Source organism: Notamacropus eugenii, chromosome 2, assembly GCF_028372415.1.
Source record: "Notamacropus eugenii isolate mMacEug1 chromosome 2, mMacEug1.pri_v2, whole genome shotgun sequence".
In the NCBI taxonomy this organism is placed as follows: Eukaryota; Metazoa; Chordata; class Mammalia; order Diprotodontia; family Macropodidae; genus Notamacropus; species Notamacropus eugenii.
The window spans coordinates 94027559-94048116 of NC_092873.1; the positions used below are offsets into that span (position 1 = coordinate 94027559).

Here is a 20558-nt window from a genome sequence, read left to right on the forward strand (position 1 = left end):
ACTTTGTACACAGTACATTTTACTTTGCATCAACCCATGCAAGTCTTTCCAGGTTTTTCTGAGAGCATCCTACTCCTCGTTTCTTATAGTGTAATAGTATTCCTTCATAATCACATACCACAGCTTGTTCAGTCATTCCCCAGTTGATGGGTATCCCTTCAGTTTCTAATTGTTTGCCTCCAGAAAAGAGTTGCTATAAATATTTTTGTACATATAGGTCCTTTGTCTTTTTTTTAATCTCTTTTGGCATACACATCTAGTAGTGGTCAAAGGGTACACATGGTTTTATAGCCCTTTGGGCATAGTTCCAAATTGCTTTACAGAATGGCTGAATCAATTCACAGCTCCACCAACAGTACATTAGTGTCTTATTTTTTCCACACCCCCTCCAACATTTGTCGTTTACTCTTTCTGTCCTATAGCCAATCTAATAGGTATAAGGTAGTACCTTAGAAGTGTTTTAATTTGCATGAGTCTTTTTCTTTTGCCTTTTGGAACTATGTATTTCAAGACATTCTTTTCTTTATAACAGTTATAGTGTAATCTTGTGTGATCTTGACTGGTTCTTTGGTACTTGAACTCTTTCTCTCTGCCCACCTGCAGTATTTTTACTTTGACTTAGAAACTCTGGATTTTGTCTATGATATTCCTAGGTTTTTTCAACTTGGTGTTCCTTTCAGGAAGTAATTGTTGGATATTTTCTATTTTCATTTTGTTCTCTGTTTCTAATAGAGACACAGAAATGCCAATTTCTTTTATGATTTCTTGAAATATGGTATCTGGATTTTTGTTTAGTCATGGTTTTCAGTGAGTTCAACAATTCTTAAATTATCTTTCCTCAATCTGTTTCCCAGGTCGATTGTTTTTTATAGTAGATATGTTACATTTTCTTCTATTTTCACAATCTGTTGACTTTGTTCTAATATCTCCTGTTGTATTATGGAATCATTGACCTTCATTCTCTTTTTTTCTGGGAGTACATTACTTAGTAAAATGTTTCACCCTCTGTTCTATTTATTCAATTTCCAATTTTTTTTCTTGAGATCTTTAATATCACTTTTTATCTCTTGCACCATTTCTTCTAGATCAGGGATAGGGAAACCTGTAGCCTTGAGGGACATGTGGCCCTCTAGGTCCTCAAGTTGGGTCCTTTGACTGAATCCAGACTTTGCAGATCAAATCCCTTTAATAAAAGGATTTGTTCTATAAAACTTGGACTCAATAAATGGCTACACCCAAGGACCTAGAAGGCCACGTATGGCCTTGAAGCCGCAAGTTTCCCACCCTTGTAGACATTTATAGACTCCTTGTGGCCAAGCTAATCTTTTCTGAGACTTTTCTTCCACTTGTTGTGAAGTTATTTACCTCTTCTTGGTTTTTCTCACGGGCTTCTCAATCCCCAGTGTTTGGCATTTCCTTACATTTATCATATCCCTGGCCTTGGTTCTCAATGGGGTCTTTCTGCTAGGGACTCTTCCCCTTCCCATACTCTGAAATAGGATAGGCAGACTTTTCGGTTCTGTTCCCTCTGTAGTCCGGTTCCCATGGCCATGGTCACTGAAGTTCTGGAGGTAGCTAGAACTAGATCCAACTAGATTTCTGCAGAAATCCCTGTATTCTGATGGCCCAAGATGGGTTTTGGCCTCAGGTTTTCCCTATATCCTTCTTCTTACACAAACCCCAAATGGGAATTGACTATCCTCTGCCATGGCCCTTTTAGACCCCAACTTCCTGTAAAAAATTATCGTGATTGGAGCACCTTGTTCACAGAAACGGCCACAGTGTGTGATGACTGATTTTGACAGACTTAGCCCTTCTCAGCAATGCAAGAATCTAAAGCAATTCCAAAGGACTCATGTTGGAAAATGCCATCCACATCCAGAGAAAGAACTATGGAATTGGAATGCAGAGCAAAGAAGACTATTTTCTTTTTAGTTTTACTTTGTTTTGCTTTTTTTTCTTTCACATAGTTTCTCCCATTCATTATAATTCTTCTATGCAACATGACTAATAGGAAAATGTGTTTAATAGGAATGTATGTGTAGAGCCTGTATCAGATTGCATGCCATCTTCAAAGTGGGGAGGGAGGAGAAAGTTTAAAACTTATGGAAGTGAACATAGAAAACTAAAATTAATTAAATTTAAAAAAAAGAGAGATTATCTTGGTCACAGGCCTCCTCTGAGGTCATAGACTCTGGGGTTGTTCAGTTGCTGTGGCTGCTATAAGAGCTCTACTTTCAGGACATTGTAGGGTCTTCTGATGCTGGGGCTTACTGGGCAGACTACAGGCTTTTGTCTCCTACTATGACTTTCAAATGGGCTGCCTTGTGCTTCCATGTTCTTTTCTCTTGCTGAGGCTCTGATCTGGGGCTTCCAGGGTGCAAGTTCAGGTCTCTTGGCCTGGAATATTTTCCCACCTCGCCATCACTTTTTGGTGTCACCAGCCTTCCTGCAGGACTCAGCTCAGATCTCATCTTCCTGCAAGAGGGCCTTTCCACTCACTGCATTCACAGCTAGTGCCTTCTTTTTGAGATTACTTTGCAGTTACACACCTTGTACTTAGCTAGTTATTTGTGACTGATCTCTCCCATCGGAATGGGAGGTTCTCAAAGGCAGTGGGACCTTATTTTTACCTTTCTTTATATCCTCAGCATTAGCACAGCATCTATGACATGATAAGGATGTAATAAACACTTTTCTACTAACTGTTGCCCTGATTCCCTATTGGGCTTAGACCTTACTTACATCCCACCTTACCCTTCATCGTCAAGGGTGGGTAATCTGTGGCCTAGAAGCCATATGTGTCCCTCTTGGTCCTCAAGTGCAGCCTTTGACTGAATCCAAATTTCACAGAACCAGTTTAGATTCAGTCAAATGGCTGCACTTAAGGACCTAGAGAGTCATATGTGGCTTCAAGGCTGCAGGTTCCCCACCCCTGATTCTAGATCTCTTCTTGACTTCTGTATTCACACCTGACTTGGGTCCTGCCATGTGATTCAAATCAATTCAGCAAATGCTTAGCAGTTCCTACAGTGCTCAAAGCACTGTGCTTTGAGGGCATACAAAAGTGAGTGTCCTGAAAACGCTATTTTTTAGTCGTTTCAGTCATGCCTGGCTCTTCATGACCCCATTTTGGGGTTTTCTTGGTAAAGATTACTAGAGTGGTTTGCCATTTCCTTCTCCAGTTCATTTTACAAATGAGGAAACAGAGGCAAACAAGGTTAAGTGATTTGTCCAGGGTCACACACCTATTAAGTATCTGAGACAGAATTTGAACTCGGTTTTTTCTGATTTCCTGGCCCAGAGCTTTGTCCACTGCGCCACCTACCTGCCCAACTGAAAAATACCATGTAACAGTTCATGTTAACTTGTGGTTGAGTTTGTATATGGCAGCAGGGATCTGTTTCTATTTGAGTTTGACATCATTGCCCTAGAGCACTCTGACTGGATTGATCCTTTGCTCCCATCAAGTTCCACCTTGTATAATACTTAATTGTGTACTCATAGTCCTTCCCACCAAAAGCTCTGCTAAAGAGCTGGAACTGTGCCATTTTTCATCTCATATGTCATTGTATGGATTTATATCATCTTGTATATTTATTTTTCATCTTTTTATCTTTCATCCCCACCTAGAACTTTTGTTGCTCAGTCTTTTCAGTCCTGTCTGACTCTCTGTGGCCTCATTTGGGCTTTTCTTGGCAGAGATACTGAAGTGTTTTGCCATTTCCTTTTCTAACTCATTTTACAGAGGAGAAAACTGAGGTAAACAGGGTGAAGTGACTTGCTCAGGGACACACAGCTAGTAAGTGTCTGAGGTCAGATTTGAAGATTAGTCTTCCTGACCCCAGCCTTGGTGTTCTGTGCACTACTGGCACCCCTTAGCTGCCTTGGAGTTAGTGTACCTGGATCCAAATCACAGTTCAACTATTTAACATCTCTATGACCATGAATAAATCATGTCACCTGTCTGTGCCTCAGTTTCCTTCCCCATAAAATGAAAAGGTTGGACCTGAAGTTGGACAGACCCAGAGTCATATCCTGCCTCAGACACTTGCTAGCTGTGCGACCCTAATACTGGATACTAGATCCAGATACTGGAGTGGTGGTTTGCCATTTCCTTCTCCAGCTCATTTTACAGATGAGGAAACTGAGGCAAGCAGGTGACTTGCCCAGGGTCACACAGCTAGTAAGTGTTTGAGACCAGATTGGAACTCAGGAAGATGAGTCTACTTGATTCCAAGCTCAGTGCTGTATCCACTGTCCCACCTAGCTGCCCCTCCCCACTACAACAGTACCTTTCAAATACTCCCAGTCTAGTGGGTCTTAGTAAATATGGGTTTCCCTTCCAACAATACAGACCACAACCCCTCCATGCCTGACCATTCCATGCTTCTCCCAGAAATTCAGTGCAGCATCCACTCACCATGCTGAAGTTCTCCCTTAATTTGATTTTGATTTTTTTGACATGGCATAGATGCCATCGGTTTCTGCTAGGGACTCTCACTCACTACATGACTAACCCATCACTTTTTTTTAATTAAGTAATTTATTTGTTTTCAGTTTTTTTACAATATTTTTCTCCCTACCTCCTCTACCTTCCTCCCTCCCTCTCCCCTCCCTCCCTGAGATGGAGTATAATCTTATATAGGTTCTACACATACATTCTTATTAAATACATTTTTACCTTAGTCATGTTGCATAGAAGAATTAAAATGAATGGGAGAAACCATGAAAACAAAACAAAACAGAAAAAAACATAAGAAAAAATGGTCTGCTTCATTCTGTGATCCAATTCCATAGTTCTTTCTGTGGATGTGGAAGGCATTTTGCCCCAATAGTCCATTGGGAATTTTGTAAAAAAAAAAAAAAAAAGACTGGAAATAATAGAGGTTCTCACCAATTAGAGAATGGCAAAATAAATCATGGGATCTAAATATGTCATGTTTTATTATTGCATTATATATATATACATACATATGTACCATATGTTGTTTCTTATACAGCACTATATGTATGTGTTACCAATAGAACAGTATATACCATGCCATTACATTTATTGTAACATAAAAATGACAATGATGAATAATTCAGAGAAACATAAGAAGAGTCACTCAATGGGTCACATTCAAATGTAGTAATGATAACAGCCAGCATCTATATAGTGCTTTAAGGTGTACAAAGTGCTTTACAAACATCTCACTTTATCCTCATAATAATCCTGGAAAGCAGATGCTATTATTATTCCCATTGTACAGATGGGGAAACAGGCAGACAGCATTTAAGTACTGGTGCCTTGTTTGAGGTTGGATTTGAACTCAGCTCCTGGTTTGACTCCAAGTCCATGTCTAGGTCCACTGTACCACCTAATTGCCTAGATCTGTGCTCTCTTCAATAGGGAGGGCCCCTCTAGCAACAAAGATTGTAACCCATCCATGTCTGCCCATCTTACAGGACTCTTGTTCATGTCTTCCCATAAATTTGCCTTAGGAAGTCCACCCTCCTAAGTATGGGGACCTTCCTCAGTTTCTTTTGGCACCTCAAGGATGCCAGTGAGATATGTATGTGTTGTGTGTGTGTGTGTGTGTGTGTGTGTTCATCCTTTGTTGCTGAAGAAGACCATGCCATCAAAGAAATGATGACATGACTTGCACTTGACTTTGTTTTGAGTGAGGGAGGGCTGTGCAGGTCACCAGCCTCACTTCTCCTCCAGAGCCATCTGTATCCAGTGACCAGATATTCATCTGGATCACTGAAGATGACCCAGGATGAGGCAATTGGAGTGAAGTGACTTGCCCAAGTTCACACAGCTAGTGAGTGTCAAGTGTCTGAGGTGAGATTTGAACTCAGGTCCTCCTGACTCCTGTACTGGTGCTTTATCCACTGTACCCCCTAGCTGCTCCATGTATGTATTGTACTGTATATATGTAAATGCACACATACACACACACACACACACATATATACATATGTATCATTATCCTTTCCTTTGGTCAAATTATTTTACCATTCCTGTGATGATTCCTTATTTACTATATGTGGCAACCCACTCACACACACCATGTGCCTCTCCATTGTCCAATGAATGTTCATCAGTTCTAATTCTTCAGAGACTAGTAGTATTCCATGACTCACTGCTAGAAACCACTAGTGTAATTCTGATATTAAAAAGAACCTTTAACAGAAGGGTCTGTGGTCACTAGAAGAGCTCTGTAATTTTCTGTAATCAAGTCATTTTTTTCCTATTGAATTCTGGGTACAGATCTTGCACAGACACTGCACATGGTCAATGATTTCCTGTATACATGTATATATATATATGAATATAAATATACATTTATGAAATAATAGATATGGTTTGCCACAAGATGCCATATACATATACATGTGTATATATTTGTATATACACACTAGACAATGATTTCATATATATATGTATATATGTGGAATCATATATATATATAGAATATATGTGCTATATACTATACATATGTACATGTGTGTATACACACACTGGACAATGATTTCATATGTGTGTATATATATATAAATATATGCATATGCGTATAAAGCCATATATATATGATCTGCTATAAGAAGCTATATACATGTGTATATATGTGTGTATATTTGTGTATATACCCACACAAACACTGAGTTTTCTATAGACTGACCATCTAACTACAAGTAGTATTCTGAACAATAGGCATTTGTCATCCACTTAGTGTTCTTCTGTGGATGATTAGGCTAAACCCAGGAACGGAGGACCTGTGATCTCCAAGCTACATGTGGCCCTCTAGGTCCTCAAGTGTGACCCTCTGACTGAATCCAAATTTCACAGAACAAATTCTCTTAACAAAAGGATTTGTTCTGTAAAACTTGGAATCAGTCAAAAGACCGCACCCAAGGACCTAGAAGGTGACTGGCCACACGTTCCTCAAGCCTGAGCTAAACTCTTCAGGGGTTATAGAGTTTATCCAGGAGATTCTGCAGTGTCCTGGGGCTTGTTGCAACCAAGTTAATGACACCCACAAGGAGGAGCATCTGTAAGACTTCACCAGCTACAGTGAATCCCTCTTCAACTTGGACTCCATGCTGGGTCTTCTCCATAACACTGGTCAACCCCTTCGGTGAAAAAGTGTCTCCTTGTCTATCCTTTGGTATTAGTGATCAAAAGGTAGTTGAACAAAATTGTTTCTTATGCAGTATCTATTACGGAGTCTTACATAATTTAGATGTATGGACAGAAAACACCTTGTTGGAAGACAGTATTTTACTGTACTGACTTTAAAAAATTATACTCAGGGAGCAGAAGGATCAGTGAGATTTTGTGTTCTCTGTGCCTTTTAATTGCCTGATGATAAAGATGTGTGATCCACGATGGGATTTTGCTTGTGAAAGCCTGCTTGTTCCCTCCTACATCCCATCCAGGATGCCCTCATAAAATTGTTATGTAGATAGAAAAGTAAGCATATAGTTATGTAATTGTTGATGTTTCCTCGGTTGTCTTTTTTTTTTGAAAACCATAACGTGCGAGAGTTTTTTCCATGTCTTTAATATCTTCTCCTTTTTTATCTACTTTGTTTATTGTGTCATGATTGAAATCTGGGGTTTGGCACACTGCCTGGGAACGAGAGAGAGAGAGAGAGAGAGAGAGAGAGAGAGAGACAGAGACAGAGACAGAGACAGAGACAGAGACAGAGACAGAGAGACAGAGAGAGACAGAGAGACAGAGACAGAGAGACAGAGACAGAGACAGAGAGACAGAGAGACAGAGAGAGAGAATGTGCTTTGGCCATGTAGTCCATAGCTAACTATATGTTATCTGTTCACATCACCCCTGAATGTCCTGTTTTAATCCACTCTTCCCACTGGCTGTTTTTATATTTAGGGGACAATGTACCCTAGGTTTATGGGCAAATAATCTTGTTTAAAAAAAGATTCCATTTTATTAGAAACCTTTACTTTTCGGAAAAGAAGAAAAAAGAATAGGCATGACTTTGGGCTAAATCCAAATGGGGGGGGGAGGTTAGCCCTAAAACTAGGTGCTGGGAATAAGGTTTCTAGCAGTCTAGGGTTATACATTTAGAACTGGAAGGGACCTTCTAATCCTTCTTTATTTTACAGATAAACAAGTGACTTGTCCAGGATCACACAGGTTGGGGAAGGGAGCATTTGAACCCATTTCTGGCATTTTTTTTTTTTTTTACTGTGCCATTCCAACTCCATATCACCTGCTCAGGGATCATAGTACAATGGAAAGGGCAGTGGAATGAGCTCTAAATCAGGAAGTTTTACCTTTTTTTGTGCAAGGGTTTCCTTCAGCAACCTGGGAAAGCCTAGGGCCTCTTACAGAGAATACGGTATTCAAATACATACAATAAAATAGATAGAATTACATAGGAAATAAATTATATTGGAATACAGTTACCAAAAAAGTACGTTTTATATGAGTATAACATATTGTCATATATTATATACGTTTACATATCTAATACATATGTACACATATATACAATATACATACACACGTGTGTATGTGTATATATGTGTGGATGTATCTGTATGTATGTATATATGTGTACATGTACACACACACACATATATGTTTATATATAATTTTTTTTTTCACAGAACCCGGGTTAAGAACCCCTGCTTCTAGGAGATTGGGGGAATAGTCCCAGCACTGTCATTTCCTAACTGTGTGATCTTGCTCAAGTCTCTTTCCCTCTGGGCTTAATATCCTTATCTATAAAGTGTTTGTGTTGGGGGGCTAAGGGAAGAAGAAATGTGTTGGACTAGATCTCTTAAGTATCTCCTTACTTTAACTGATACTAGCAGAATCAACTAAGAAGTGCTTTTTAACCATTCTGGGCATGTCTGCTCTAGCCAACTGAAGTACTTTGTATGCAAACTGCTTTATTTGGCTGCTTTGTATCCAAGGACTGGCATGCATGTAAGAAACTGATGGAGAGCTTTCAAAGTAGCTAAACATGATGCTCTCTGCAGTACGGATGACAGGACTCGTGCACTCAGCTCCTCAAAACACAATCAGAGAGATGCCCTTCTGGCCCAGGGCTGCTGGCAGCTGATTGTGAGCTATGGGCAGAGTTGGGCTTGGAATCCGGGTCTCCTTGATTCTCAGTCTAGGGGCTCTTTGCACATTTCCTATGGATGAGTGCTGGGCTAGTTCAGTGTTTCTCCTTATGATGATAATGAGTACATGTTTATTTTGCACTTCCTGGGATTTGGGTATAGTAACCTTAGGATCATAATACTGAGATTACAAAGCACCTGAGAAGCCATCTAGTCCACCCCTCTCATTTTACAAATGAGGAACCTGATGCCCAGAGAGGCTGACTTGCCTGAGGTCACACAGCCAAATAAATAGCAAAGGCAGTATTCAAACCTAGGATCCATGATGCTGAGATCAACACTTTCATATTGCAAGGTTCATAATCACATTGGATCCTTGATATAGAAGCTCTGTGAGTGAGGGAGAGGATTTTACAGAGGAGGAAACTCAGGCTCCATGAGAGAAAGCTGTTTGTGTGAGGTTATACTGGGCTGCCTGATAGAGCTGAGATGAAAATCCCAGCCCAGGGCTTTTTCTGAGTGCCCAGCCATGACATCTGCCCATGACGGCCTGTTTGTTTTCCTAGCTGCCCAATCATTTACCTTGAATGGGGAGCTGGCCCCGTGCCTGTCTCTGCTCTGGCAGATAAAGCTTCAGACGGATGGCAAACACTCAGACTATGGCAAACAGTGAATGGCTCCAGTACATCTCCCAGGTGAATTATTCACCAGGCAATTTCAGCCCCAGGGAATTTCATCAAGCCCGGAGAACCATGCTGCCTGTGTTAGCCCTGAGTGCCATCTCATCAGTGCTGTGGGAGGCTGCTCTGATCACCAGTAAGAAGGATGATAACTGATGACAAGAGGAGTATTTGTAAAAGCTTTCTTCAGCACAGCCAGCCCTTTGAGATGGGGGTCCAAGTATTATCATCCCCATTTTTCAGATGAGGAAAGGGAGGCTCTCAGATGAGTCAACAGCTTGCCCAGTCACACAGCTCCAGCTGCCAGAAACTAGATCTGACCCCTGCTCTTTGTAAACTTTAAAGTGTTATTATTACACAGCTACTGTGGATTCCTTTTCCTCGAATATCCTTATTTGTTACAAGAATTCTCTCTCTCCTTCCCTCTGTTTCTCCCTCACTCTCTCTGTTTCCATCTCTCCCTCCCCTCTTCTCCCTCTCTTCCTCTCCTGCTCTCACTCTCTCTTCTCTCCCTCCCTTTTTCTGTCTCCATCTCTCCCTCCTCCCTTTCCCCCCACCCTGTCTCTCTGTCTCCTCTCCTTTCTCTGTCTCTCCCTTGTAACTCTTGCTGCTTTAATAAAATGCCATATAGAAGGTGAGTTAGCATGAACTCTTCCTCTAGGGTTACAAGGCCTTTCAAGAAGTGAATGCCCCTTCTTAAGCAGTAGAGCAAAGCACGTGAGGGTGTGAACACTGTCAAGGTTCTTAAATATTGTTTCCAGTTACCTTGGGGAACTCTGCCCTGGACAGCCTGTTCCTCCGGTGTCTATATTTCCCCATAGCTGCATTTTCAGTATCAGGGCGGGGTGCATATGAGGTGGAGCAGATTGGCCAAGCTGTTGCTGTTTTGGTATGGACTCCTCTCTCCTGGTACAAACCTCTCCACTGTCTTTGTGTGAAGGATGAGGGAGCCCACAGACCACCAGTCTCACCCCCTTGAGGATTGCCTCTGCCTTGGTCTCTCTTATTTCATGTTTTCGTATTCCTCTAAGTATGGTTGTATTTTGACTTTCACAAGTGGGCAGGCCACTGTTTCTGTGATGAGACTCTCCCTTGTTTTGCTTGGTCTTAAAATAATTCAAAGCAGGTCTCCAGAGACCAGCTTCCTGGGGCAACACCCTAACTGTACTGGCCTCCCAGAAAATATCAGTGGTGCTGTTGTAGGGGCTGGGTAAAGGTGGAGGGTGGATGAAACGAGTGAGGAAGGTTCCCCTGTGTAAAGCATTGCTTCCCCCACCTGTTCACTGAACTGTGGAACTCCTAGAACAATAGACAAAGCCTTCCTTCTCATAGTTGGACAGGTGGCATCACGGGCAAACATCCCTGGGTGAGGCTCCATTCTAGTGACTTCATATTCACCCTGCAGTGTCCAGGACCAGCTAGGAGCCACTTGGTCCAGCCCCCTCTACCAGTAGCTCCCATACAAGCTCCTACCAGTTTGTGCTTGAATACTTCAAGTCATGGGAAAGTCATCACCTTACAGGGCAGTCCATTCCTCTGGTGGGCAGCTGGAATGTTATGTTCTTTATTTTCAACTGGAATTGGCCTCTTTATGATTCCCGGGCATTGATTCGAACTTTCTACCCTACAGCTAGCAGTAACGCTGCTGGTGGTTAGAATACTGGGCTTTGAGTCCCAGAGACCTGGATTTGAATCTTACCTCAGATATGTTGGAACTGTAACTGTCCTGAAAGAACTGGCAGGTCTTGGGTAGGGGGAGGGAGGAAGGGAGCGAGAAAAAAATTTGGAATTCAACATCTTATAAATGTAATGCTGAAAACTATCTTTACATGTAATTGGAAAAAAATACTATTAAGTGGAAAAAAAATAAAAATGAAAGAACTGGCAGATGTTACTGCTGAGCCACTATTGGGGATATTGAAAGACTGTGGAAAAGTATCACAAGACTTGTTGAGGTGTTTTTCAGTCATGACTCTTCCAACTGGTCCAACTCTTCATGACCCCTTTCAGCGTTTTCTTGGCAAGGAGACTGGAATGATTTGCCATTTTCTTTGCTTGCTTAAGGATCACACAACTAATAAGTGTCTGAGGCCAAATTTGAACTCATCTAGAGGAGTCTTTCTGACTTGAGGTCTGGCAGTCCATCCACCGAGCCACTTAACTTCCTCATCACAAGACTGGAGAACTGTAAATATCATTCCAACTGGAGAGCGAAGTAGATAGGGTGGTGTTTGAAGTCAGGAAGACCTGAGTTCCAATCCTGTCTCAGAAACTTATTAGCTATGTGACCTTGGGCAAGTCACTTAGTATCTTTGTGCTTCCATTTCCTCAACTGTAACATGGAGACCATAATAACATCTACTTTGCAGGGTTGTTGTGAGGATCAAATGAGATAATATTTGTAAAATCTTACCCTTGGCTTTAAATCATCAGTTTTCCAAGTCCAAGAAGGAGAAAGGCATGGTCAGGTGGTAGTTTGTCTTTTCTCCCTAGGTTTTCGTGACATCGTTTTCTCCTGGTTCTCATCCTTCCTTGTCTGATAGCTCCTTGTCCTGCCACTGGACTTTGATGACTCAAGAAGAGAGAGTAAGGAGTGGTTTGTCATTTCCTTCTCCAGCTCATTTTATAAATGAGGAACCTGAGGCAAATAGAGTGAAATGACTTGCCCAGGGTCATACAGCCACTAAGTGTCTTAGGTTGGATTTGAACTCAGGATTTCCTGACTCTGTGCTCTATCTACTGCATCACCTAGCTACCCCTACAATGAGAAAACAGAGGTCTAAAAGGCTGAACCATCTTGCCCCAGGTAACACAGGTAGTAATTAGCAGAAACAGAATTCCAGCATGTCTCCCCACCTTACCTGTCCCCCACCCAAATCGATAAACTCCAACAGCTTCCAGGCTCAAATATAAAGCCTGTTTGGGTTTTAAAGCCCTTTTTGACTTTGCCCCTTCAGACCTTTCCAGTCTTACTTAGTACACTTTATTTACTCCCCTCTACAAACTCTTTGGTTCAGGGATACTGGCTTTCTCTATGTTCCTTGAACTCGACACTCTCTTGGCTCTGACTTTTCACTGACTGGCCCCTGGATCTACTGTGCTCTGCTTCTCTTCTGAATCCAGCCTCCTGGTTTCCCTGGCTTATATATATCTCATCCTTCATAAAGAAACCTTTTCTGCTCCCCTCCCCTTATCCTTTCCCCCTATCCTTCTTCCACTCCTCCAGCTAGTGGTTGCTTTCTGAAATTACCTCTCATTTGCATACAGATCGTGTATCATCCTAGTTATTTGCTTGTTGTCTCCCCCCATCAGACTGTTGAGATCATGTTTTTTAGTTTCTGTGTATTCCTAGTGCTTAATACACAGTACCAGGCACATAGTAAGTGCTTAATAAATGCTTGTTGATTGAATGAAAAAGATCTGGGGGTTTTAGTGGGCTGGGCTGCAAGTTCAGCATGATTCAGCAGTGTAATGTGGCAGTCAGAAAAGCTAATATGGTTTGGGGCTGCATTAAGAGGGGTGGGGGATGAAGAGGTGATATAGTTTCTAGGAATGGGGAGGTGAGAGCTCCTCTCTCTGCCCTGAGTAGACCTCCTGTGCAGTACTAAGACCAGTTTTGGGCACTACAGTTTAAAAAGCACATTTTTTAAGCTGAAGAGTATCCAAAAGAGGGCAACCAGGCTGGAGACAGTGTCATCTATGGGTTGTCATTTCACCTGGAGAAGAGAAAACACAGTGGAAACATAACTGTGTTCCAAGTATTTGTTATTTTTAAAATTTTAATTTAATATTTTATTTTTCCCCAATAACATGTTAAAAACAATTTTAACATTTTTTTCAAATTTTGAGTTCCAATTTTTCTCCCTCCTTTCCTCCCCTCCCCCACATTGAGAAGACAAACAGGTGGACATAGGTTATACTCGTGTAGTCATGCAAATGTGTTCCAAGTATTTGAAGGGCTCTATTGTGGAAGAGTTGTCCTGTTTCACTCCAGGGGGCAAGAACCAGGAGCTACAAGTGGAAGATACAAAGAAGGGGCAAATTTAGGCTTGATGCCAAGAAAAGTGCCCTAAAAATTAGGGCAGTCCACCTGTAGGATGGACTTCCTCAAGAGACCGTAGAGGCTGAATTACCATCTGTCACCTGTTATCTAAGGGATTTATTTCTGGTGGGGGTGGCACCTGAGGGCCCCAGGGATCCCTTCCAACTCTCAAAATTCTGTGATTCTGTGACTTGGGGCAAGACCCTCTCAGCCTCGGTCTCCTGATCTTTACAATGTGTATAATTACAGCCCCTTCCTCACAGAGCTCTTGTGAGATCAAGTAAGATATGTAAAAGCACTTTGCAAAATTTAAGGTGCATCGTACAAATGGGAAATATTGTTATTTTTTCACAGATCGTGTTCTCTGCATAACAACTCTACCAATATTTTAAGACTGCTAACATACTTGCCTTTACTCTTATGCCTTTTCTATGCTACTTATCCCCACTACTTTCAATCAGTCATCATATAGCATGGTTTCAGGTCCTCTCCATAGCCAAGTTCCCTCCCCTGGACATGTTCCAGCTAGCTCTTTTATATTGTTCAATCATTTTCAGTAGTGTCTGATTCTTCATGAACCCATTTGAGATTTTCTTAGGAAAGATACTGGAGTAGTTTGCTATTTCCTTCTCCAACTCATTTTACAAATGAGGAAACTGAGGCAAACAGGGTTAAGTGACTTGCCCAGGGTCACACAGCTACTACGTATCTGAGGCCAGATTTGAGCTCAGCAAGATGAATCTTCCTGACCCTGGGCCGGGTGCTCTATCCGCTGTACCACATGGCCTTCCTCAAAAGTGGTATCCCCCCAAACTCCAGATATAGTCTGACTAGTGCAATGTGGAATGGCGCCATCACCGCCTTCATTCTAGACACTAACCTTCTAGCAATACAGGTTACATGGAGCATTTTCCCATTGAAATCCTCCTGGAATGCCTCACTGTGATGAGTAGGTAATCCCGACTGCTCAAATCTATGTCAGCAAAGGGCAAGCTTTGGCAGGTCCAACCAATTTGGAAAGGCTGAGGAGTCAGTCTGGTGATAGACTGTCAACGAAGGCCCGACCTACCTAAGTGTGGGTGGGAAGGCTTATTACCACAGAGATCACCACCAGGTGATGTTGGGTTTTTTTTATTATATATTTGGATAGAGAGAGGTAGGGTGCCTCAGAAATTCACAGTCTGTCTACCAAAGGTTCAGAAAGATAGTGATCCGAGCTGGTGGAGAAAGTGCTTACCCACACCAAGGAAATCAGAGATCTCTGAAGTAAGATTGCATGAGCTTTAGAGAAGGCTAAATGAATGTTCTGAGCATAATGGGTTTGGAGGATGGAAAGGCTATGTAGTATAAGGGTTAGCATTCTGATTCCTGGGATCGTAGCTGTCGAGGCAGAAGGGACCTCAGAAGCAGCCTAGTCTAACCTTCTCACAAAAAGGAATAAAATAAAAAGTAAAGTAGAAGTCTGCACATTTCTTCTCTGGGGGCACTCCCCAGGCCTTCCAAGTATAGGCCCTAGGAGCCTTCCCCTCTCTCACAGGTGCCTGACGTGCACATGGCCCTCCTTACCCCAGCTGCTGCACAGGATTGTAGTAGCAATACAATTTTACATTTTATAGATGAGGAATTTTGTTGTTCAGTCATTTCAGTCACATCTGACTCTTCGTGACCCCTTCTAGGTTTTTCTTGGTAAAGATACTGGAGTGGTTTGCCATTTCCTTCTCCAGCATATTTTACAAATGAGGAAACTGAGGCAAACAGGGTGAAGTGACTTGCCCAGGGTCACACAGCTAGTAAGTGTCTGAGACTGGATTTGAACTCAGATGAGTCTTCCTGACTCCAGGTCTAATGTTCTATCCATTACACCACCTAGCTGCCCTTGTGATGAGGAAACTGGAGTCTAAATAGCTGAAATATCTTGCCCTAGGTAACACAGGTAGTAATTGGCAGAAGCAGAATTCAAAGCCAGAGCCTTTCACTCCAAATTCAACACCCTACTGACCGCAGTCTCTCACATGGGTCCTATGGAGTGTCTTTAAGGCACAAAGAAGAGAAAAGCAATTTGTGTTAGAGACAAGATTTGAACCCAGGCCTCCCTGAATTAAGAAGCATTCCAACACTACTTCTGGAGTCTCAGTTTCTTCATCTCTAAAATAAGAAGAATGGATTTAGATTGGCCTCTGAGCTCCCTTCCCTCTCCAAATATATGATTCTATCACCTCATTTAAAAGCCTTGCTTTGTCATCTCTGTGACCTTGGGCTAGTTGCAACCTCAGTGGGCCTCAGTTTCCTCATCTGCAATTTATTGTCTTAGAGAGCTGCTTCAACTCTAGCACTTAAAGGTTCAGTGACTTGCCCAGGGTCATTCAGCCAGTAAGTGTCTGAGGCTGCACTTGAACCCAGGTCTTCCTGGCTCTGAGGCGAACTTGCCACTACATCATGTTGCCTCTGGGTAACCTTAAGAATAATCATGATAACTATACTCACATAGTGCAAGACAAAGCCTCAAGCACTTAGTAAATGCTCCCTATGTGCCAGGCACTTTACTAAGCTCTGGGGATACAATTATAGGTAAAAATGACAGTCCCTGCCCTCAAAGGGCTTACTCTCCAAGGAGGGAAGCAAACACTTACAGAGGTTTTATTTGTATTGTCTCAGTTGATTCTCACAACAGCTCTGTGAGGTAACTCATGGATTGCTAGATTTGGAATCAAGAGAGACCAGGACAAAAAGCTCACCTCTGCCACGTAGTACCTGTGTGATCACGGGCAAGTCAATTTACTTTTCCGAGCCTCAGTTTTCTCCTCTGTGAAATGGGGACAATAATTCTTATAGTGCCACTTTTGCAGGCTAGTTTTGTGCCTCAAATATGATAATGTACGTACAACGATTCAGAAGTGGGGGTTGTTATTTGACTCTAAGATTTTCTAAAATTTTGGAATGTCAGTGTCCTTCTCTGACCTCAGAAGGAACCTCAGATAGAGGTCGTCTAGCCTAATTCTATCCTCTTCAGAGATCCCCATGAATCAATGGAATCTGATGAGTGGATGTCCTACAGTGGTAAAGGCATCATCCAAGGGCTCACTGCTACCATCTGCTACAAGGTTAAGGATGGAAAAAGATTAGGACAAGTGTACTCTGAGGGGCAGCATCCACGCTGGTTTTTGACAGGCAGTGAGGACCTTGGCAGGGCTGGATCTCAAAGGGGAATCCAGCCTTGTTCATAGAGCTACAGCTGCCTTCCACATACGATATCAAATAAACTGAGACCCAGAGAATTTAAGTGACTTGCCTAAGGTCACGCAGCTAAGTAAGTGTCAGAACCTGAATTCAAGACCTGCCTGTGACTTGTCTTTCCCCCAATCCCACATGTTGTCACTGGGATAGTCTGTCAAACAACAGTCTTTTTAAAGGACTGGAAAGAATAAATATTGTAATATAGAATATTTATATGTAATAGAATATATTTATATATAATATGTAATAGAATATATAATATAAGAATAAATAAATATAAATCTGTTTGGGGAAATGCTATACAAATGAGAGATTATCCTTCTTATGAAGAATCAGTACATCATGGTAAGATAGTGTGGGACCTTGGAGTCGGACTATCTGTTCTCAAATTCTACCTCTTACTAACTGGGTAAAGATGGACCAGTCACTTAACTCTTCAGTGCCTCGTTGAACTTTTTAAGACTCAGTGATAGAGCCAGGGCTGATAGGCATTGAAAAAGAGGTGTTTCCTCTCTAGGAATTCCTTATATTCATGAAATCACAGGTCCATTTGAAAACCAGGCTTCTCGATTAGCTTCAGTTAACTCAAATCAACAGCAATTGCCATTTGGCAGCTTTGGGCAGCTATATGAAGCAGTGGATAGATGGCCAAGTCTGAAGTCAGAAAGGCTCATTTTCCTGAGACCAAATTCAGTTTCAGGCACGTACTAACTGTGTGACTCTGGACAAGTCACTCAATCCTGTTTGCCTCAGTTTCTTCATCTGTAAAATGCTGTGGAGAAGGAAATGGCAAACCACTCCAGTATCTTTGCCAAGAAAACCCTAAATGGGGTCACAAAGAGTTGGACACGATTGAACAAAAACTTTGGGATATTTTCTCCAGCCCATGTAGAGTCCTCAGATGCTCCTACCTGTATCCATATCAGGTCTATGCTAGTAATGGGTCATTTTCTGGACCAATAAATGTGTGAGGTCAAATTTTAACTCAAGTCTTCCTGACTCCAGGGTCATTGCTTTATCTACTGCATTATCTAGTTGCCTCCAAGATCATAGGATGGTGGAGCTTAGAGTTACCATATTGTCCAATTGCCTTATTTTATAGATAATCACACAATGTTGCAGACAGGAGAAATGGTCTGCCTAAGGTTACCTGGCAAGTCAGTATGAGGGCTGGGTTTAAAACCCAGGTATCCTGACTCATGGCCCAGTAACCCCTTCCTTTATACCTGGCTGCCCAGTAAACATTTTTCTCAGCTGCCCCAAACTTCTCTTCATAGTCCAGTGGGGCAGCTCAACTACTCTAACCTGATCTCTAGTGAGTGGTATTGTAAAACTAAACAAATACTCTCTTGGAGTCTTTAACTCAAATATGTTGATGAGGTCATACCCATACCACAAGGTGGCAGAGTAACAAGCCACCTTGGATTCTAGTTTAAAAGCAATCCCAGGGTCAGAGGCCACTCAAGATTGGAGCTGGAGGGACCTCAGAAGTCATGTAGTCCATCTCCTGAGCCTGAGAAAATTGAAACTGAGAGAGAGACAGAGAAACACACACACACACACACACACACACACACACAGGGAGAGAGAGTGAGAGAGACAGACAGAGAGAGATAGAGACAGAGAGAGAGAGACAGAGAGAGAGAGAGAGAGAGAGAGAGACAGAGAGAGAGAGAGAGAGAGAAAGGGAGAGAATGATTTGCCCAAGGCCAGTTATAGAAATTACAAAAATGCAAGGATGGTTAGGACAGTGAGAGACCCTACAGGTTGGCTGGTTCAAGCCCCTAATTATACCTATGGAGAAACTGAGGTTTCAGAGAGGAAGTGACCCAGGGACTATGGGTACTCACAGATAGTAGCAGATTTGAGACTAGAATCAAGGACTCCTGGGACCCAGCCTGGTGTTCTTGCCTCACTGGCGTGCTGTTTCAATGGTGATGATGGTCATGAATCAGTTAGTAATTAGTTTACTATTACTACTATTGTTATTCCTCCTCCTCCTCCTTCTCCTTCTTCTCCTCCTCCTTCTCCTCCTCCTTCTCTTCCTTCTTCTCCTCCTCCTTCTCCTCCTCCTTCTCCTTTTCCTCTTCCTTCTTCTTCTTCCACTCCTACTCCCACCACCACCACTTCTACTATTACTATCACTTGTCCTACTCCACTGTTGCTGCTATTACTACTACTGCTAATAATAATAGTAAACAGAAGCAACACGATATTAAACGTTAGCTTGGAGTCAAAAAAACGGGTTCAGGTCACATTTACTAGCTATGTCACCATGGGCAAGTCTCTTTCCTTCTCTGAGCCTCAGTTTACTTTCCAAGACTATTGCAATGTGCATTAAGTTAATACTATTAGCCAGGGTTTATATGGTGCTTTAGGACTTACAAAGCAGTGTATCCATATTTCCTGTCAGGAATTCAACTCTGAGAGGCAGAAACTATAACTTTTAGAATGGGCATCATGACGTACTAACGTGACTGTATTGTATTGTCCCGACACGCTGTGATGGTGCTTTAAGGACTATTCTTTAAGGAGGAAACTTTTTTTCCTGTTGTTGTTTAAAAACACACACATATAGAATGGGTCAGATACTTTTTAATACCAGCACCTGCTGAGGATGGAAAGTAGAGGAGACAAATTGTTGAACTGGGATTCAGAAAAAAAAGGTTTCATATCTTGCCTCAGATACTTAGTAGCTGTGTGATCCTGGCAAACCCCTTAACCTCCCAGAGCCTTGATTTGCCCATCTGTAAAATGGCATAACAGTGGTACCTACCTCACAGAGTTTTTATGAGGACCAAAAAAATAAAATATATGGGAAGCACCGTATAAACATCGGCTATTATTATTAAAATTGTGACTTCTTATAAAGTAAAAATCTCGAAGTCTAAAGTTCTTCTGAATTCAGGCAGGAAAGGGGAAGGTGGAACTGAGAGGAGAATTACTTAAACTCCCTAGCCCAGCCTAGCCCAGCCTTTATCAGCGAGTGAGTCCTCTTGAGTCAACAAAGTCAAGATTATGAAGTATACCCAGATAGCTCAAGTCAAGACTGCCCTGGCTTCTGACCAAAGCTTACATCATCTTTTCTTGTGGGCAGACAAGTCTTACAGAAAGTCAGCCAGGAGGAACTGGTGAGGAAAATAGTAGAGTTCCATAGCTGGAAAAAAGAATAATAGTGGCATATCCCACACAGTGTTGTCATTGGTAAATATAGTTCAGCAGTATTACTATGAATACATTATAACCAAATGCTATGCTAATGTTACCTTTATAAATTGTTCCTACGGAAATAACAGCCCCCCCCACCCCATAAAGTTGTTTCACTGAACATTGTATTTTTCCTACAACTGATGAGAAAGGCAGCCTATCGTTATATCTGGTGTTCTGGATTTGGAGTCAGAAAGACTAGCTTTAGAGTCCTGCTTCACACACTTACTAGCTGTGTGACCCTGGGCAAGTCACTGAACTTGTCAGAGTCTCAGTTTCTTCAGCTGTAGAAGAGAGATAAT

General features: G+C 41.9%; 1 long non-coding RNA gene across 1 annotated transcript; it reads right to left on the minus strand.

Annotated features, from left to right (window-relative positions):
• Positions 1–13529: 13529 nt before the first annotated feature.
• Positions 13530–18980, minus strand: LOC140523630 (uncharacterized). The gene is made up of 2 exons (XR_011973430.1): positions 18900–18980; positions 13530–13784 (listed from the first exon to the last, which is right to left on the minus strand). It is a non-coding gene; the product is annotated as an uncharacterized lncRNA (long non-coding RNA).
• Between the last annotated feature and the right edge of the window lie 1578 nt (positions 18981–20558).